Below are 5,213 nucleotides of genomic sequence, written 5' to 3'. Positions count from 1 at the left end.
ATGTTATAAATTGATTTGCATTTTAATGAGGGAAAGAAGTAAGTACACACTAAATGTAGTACACACTAAATGTAAGTACACACTATATGTAAGTACACACTAAATGTAAGTACACACTATATGTAGTACACACTAAATGTAAGTACACACTATATGTAGTACACACTAAATGTAAGTACACACTATATGTAGTACACACTATATGTAAGTACACACTAAATGTAAGTACACACTAAATGTAAGTACACACTATATGTAAGTACACACTAAATGTAAGTACACACTATATGTAAGTACACACTAAATGTAAGTACACACTATATGTAAGTACACACTAAATGTAAGTACACACTAAATGTAAGTACACACTATATGTAAGTACACACTATGTAAGTACACACTAAATGTAAGTACACACTAAATGTAAGTACACACTATATGTAAGTACACACTAAATGTAAGTACACACTAAATGTAAGTACACACTAAATGTAGTACACACTATATGTAAGTACACACTATATGTAGTACACACTAAATGTAAGTACACACTAAATGTAAGTACACACTAAATGTAATGCAGAAATTGATAAATCATACCTTTTCTTGACACTGTGGCACCGTTTGGGCATCTATTAATCAATGAATTAATAGATAATAGATTCATAGAATGAAGTTAGAAGGGTGACCTCCTACTTTAAAAGGACAGGAAGTGTTGGCTGAGCACTTGACCAGACATTCCACATTTAACCCCACCCACAGTTGTTGTTTTGGGGTTTTATATGCAAAAATGAATGAAAAAAATCAAATCAAAAATAGAGAGGAGGTTTTAACAGGTTCATGTTTATCAATAATTGGAAGAAGCAGTTCATGAAGAAGTTCATCAAGTGCAGCGTCTGGATGCTCCTTATTAATAATCAACAAATCATCAGATCAACAAATCTTTTTTTATTATTAATATTATATTTTTACATCATCCACATAGGAGTCACAGCATTGTACACTATTTTAGGCCCAGCATTATACACTATTTTAGGACCAGCATTATACACTATTTAGGCCCAGCATTATACACTATTTTAGGACCAGCATTATACACTATTTTAGGCCCAGCATTATACACTATTTTAGGCCCAGCATTATACACTATTTTAGGCCCAGCATTATACACTATTTAGGCCCAGCATTATACACTATTTTAGGCCCAGCATTATACACTATTTTAGGCCCAGCATTGTACACTATTTTAGGCCCAGCATTATACACTATTTTAGGCCCAGCATTATACACTATTTTAGGACCAGCATTGTACACTATTTTAGGCCCAGCATTATACACTATTTTAGGCCCAGCATTATACACTATTTTAGGCCCACTATTATACACTATTTTAGGCCCAGCATTATACACTATTTTAGGACCAGCATTGTACACTATTTTAGGACCAGCATTATACACTATTTTAGGCCCAGCATTATACACTATTTTAGGACCAGCATTGTACACTATTTTAGGACCAGCATTATACACTATTTTAGGCCCAGCATTATACACTATTTTAGGCCCAGCATTGTACACTATTTTAGGCCCAGCATTATACACTATTTTAGGCCCAGCATTGTACACTATTTTAGGCCCAGCATTATACACTATTTTAGGCCCAGCACACTATTTTAGGCCCATTATACACTATTTTGCATTATACACTATTTTAGGCCCAGCATTATACACTATTTTAGGCCCAGCATTATACACTATTTTAGGACCAGCATTTTAGGCCCAGCATTATACACTATTTTAGCCCAGCATTATACACCATTTTAGGTTCAGCATTATACACTATTTTAGGCCCAGCATTATACACTATTTTAGGACCAGCATTATACACTATTTTAGGCCCAGCATTATACACTATTTTAGGACCAGCATTATACACTATTTTAGGCCCAGCATTATACACTATTTTAGGACCAGCATTATACACTATTTTAGGTTCAGCATTATACACTATTTTAGGACCAGCATTATACACCATTTTAGGCCCAGCATTGTACACTATTTTAGGCCCAGCACTATACACTATTTTAGGCCCAGCATTATACACTATTTTAGGTCCAGCATTATACACTATTTTAGGCCCAGCATTATACACTATTTTAGGCCCAGCATTATACACTATTTTAGGACCAGCATTATACACTATTTTAGGCCCAGCATTATACACTATTTTAGGCCCAGCATTATACACTATTTTAGGCCCAGCATTGTACACTATTTTAGGCCCAGCACTATACACTATTTTAGGCCCAGCATTATACACTATTTTAGGTTCAGCATTATACACTATTTTAGGCCCAGCATTATACACTATTTTAGGACCAGCATTATACACTATTTTAGGCCCAGCATTATACACTATTTTAGGCCCAGCATTGTACACTATTTTAGGCCCAGCATTATACACTATTTTAGGCCCAGCATTATACACTATTTTAGGTCCAGCATTATACACTATTTTAGGCCCAGCATTATACACTATTTTAGGCCCAGCATTATACACCCAGCATTATACACTATTTTAGGCCCAGCATTATACACTATTTTAGGCCCAGCATTATACACTATTTTAGGCCCAGCATTATACACTATTTTAGGCCCAGCATTATACACTATTTTAGGACCAGCATTATACACTATTTTAGGCCCAGCATTATACAGCTATTTTAGGCCCAGCATTATACACTATTTTAGGACCAGCATTATACACTATTTTAGGCCCAGCATTATACACTATTTTAGGCCCAGCATTATACACTATTTTAGGCCCAGCATTATACACTATTTTAGGTCCAGCATTATACACTATTTTAGGCCCAGCATTATACACTATTTTAGGACCAGCATTATACACTATTTTAGGCCCAGCATTATACACTATTTTAGGCCCAGCATTATACACTATTTTAGGCCCAGCATTATACACTATTTTAGGCCCAGCATTATACACTATTTTAGGCCCAGCATTTGGAACCTGGGAACTATATTGTGATCACTGCACCCAATGGGTACGGATACAGCTTTAGAACAGAGTTCTGCAGCATTAGTCAACACCTCCCCCATAAGCATTCCTGTCTCTTCTATAGATGTTATACCCTGGGTAGTTTATCAGAGACAGACATAATATGGAAAAGAACAAAGAAAGAAAGAGAAGAATAAAAACCATACTGTACGTTATCGGTCCATTAATCGGTTGGTGTGTGTTTATGTACTGCAGGGCTAAAGCTATGAACCCATAGGCTTGGCTCTCTCATTCTGTAATGGGCATTAGGACGCAGGTGCTGTTGGGTGGTTTAATATAAATGAACACGTAATGATACAAAAACTAGATGAGCGTCTGGACATAAGAACATAAACAGACTGGAAATGACAACAGTGACAGGAAATGACAACAGAGTGCTATTTTATAGGAGGAGTAATCAAAGAAGGTCCAGGTGTGTGTAATGAAGGGTTGCCAGGTGTGTGTAATGAAGGGTTGCCAGGACCTCTGGTTAGTAGACAGGCGACGTCGAGCGAGTAGACACATCCCTTCCAGGCTTTTGAGATGGAGGGTGGACAATGAGCCTGTCGTATCAGATGTAAGGAAGAAGGAGAGAGGAAGGGAGAGGGAGAGAAGGGGAATGATGGTAGGAGGGAGGGAGAATAGAGTGGGTTAGGATTAGAACAGAGAGGAATAGGACAGAGAGGATTAAAACAAAGATGATTAGGACAGAGAGGATTAGAACAGAGAGGATTAGAAAAGAGAGGATTAGGATTAGGACAGAGAGGATTAGGATTAGGACAGAGAGGATTAGGATTAGGACAGAGAGGATTAGGATTAGGACAGAGAGGATTAGAACAGAGAGGATTAAGGACAAAGAGGATTAGAACAGAAAGGATTAGAACAGAGAGGATTAGAACAGAGAGGAATAGAACAGAGAGGATTAGAACAGAGAGGAATAGAACAGAGAGGAATAGAACAGAGAGGATTAGAACAGAGAGGATTAGAACAGAGAGGAATAGAACAGAGAGGAATAGAACAGAGAGGATTAGAACAGAGAGGATTAGAACAGAGAGGAATAGAACAGAGAGGAATAGAACAGAGAGGATTAGAACAGAGAGGAATAGAACAGAGAGGATTAGAACAGAGAGGATTAGATCGAGAGTCGGCTTTCTATTCCGCAACAAAGCCTCCTTCACTCACGCTGCCAAGCTTACCCTTGTAAAACTGACTATCCTACCGATCCTCGACTTCGGCGATGTCATCTACAAAATTGCTTCCAACACTCTACTCAGCAAACTGGATGCAGTTTATCACAGTGCCATTCGTTTTGTCACTAAAGCACCTTATACTACCCACCACTGCGACTTGTATGCTCTAGTCGGCTGGCCCTCGCTACATATTCGTCGCCAGACCCACTGGCTCCAGGTCATCTACAAGGCCATGCTAGGTAAAGCTCCGCCTTATCTCAGTTCACTGGTCACGATGGCAACACCCATCCGTAGCACGCGCTCCAGCAGGTGTATCTCACTGATCATCCCTAAAGCCAACACCTCATTCGGCCGCCTTTCGTTCCAGTACTCTGCTGCCTGTGACTGGAACGAATTGCAAAAATCTCTGAAGTTGGAGAGTTTTATCTCCCTCACCAACTTCAAACATCTGCGATCTGAGCAGCTAACCGATCGCTGCAGCTGTACATAATCTATTGCATCTGTACATAACCTACCTCCTCATGCCTTTTGCACACATTGTATATAGACTCCCCCTTTTTTTCTACTGTGTTATTGACTAATTAATTGTTTACTCCATGTGTAACTGTGTTGTCTGTTCACACTGCTATGCTTTATCTTGGCCAGGTCGCAGTTGCAAATGAGAACTTGTTCTCAACTAGCCTACCTGGTTAAATAAAGGTGAAATAAAATAAATAAAAAGAACAGAGAGGATTAGAACAGAGAGGAATAGAACAGATGATTAGAACAGAGAGAATTAGAACAGAGAGGATTAGAACAGAGAAGATTAGAACAGAGGATTAGAACAGAGAGGAATAGAACAGAGAGGATTAGAACAGAGAGGATTAGAACAGAGAGGATTAGAACAGAGAGGAATAGAACAGATGATTAGAACAGAGAGAATTAGAACAGAGAGGAATAGAACAGAGAGGATTAGAACAGAGAGG

The sequence above is a fragment of the Oncorhynchus nerka genome, linkage group LG4, assembly GCF_034236695.1.
Source record: "Oncorhynchus nerka isolate Pitt River linkage group LG4, Oner_Uvic_2.0, whole genome shotgun sequence".
Classification (NCBI taxonomy): domain Eukaryota; kingdom Metazoa; phylum Chordata; class Actinopteri; order Salmoniformes; family Salmonidae; genus Oncorhynchus; species Oncorhynchus nerka.
The sequence above is the reverse complement of the archived record's forward strand: the minus strand, read 5'-3'. Positions refer to the sequence as shown.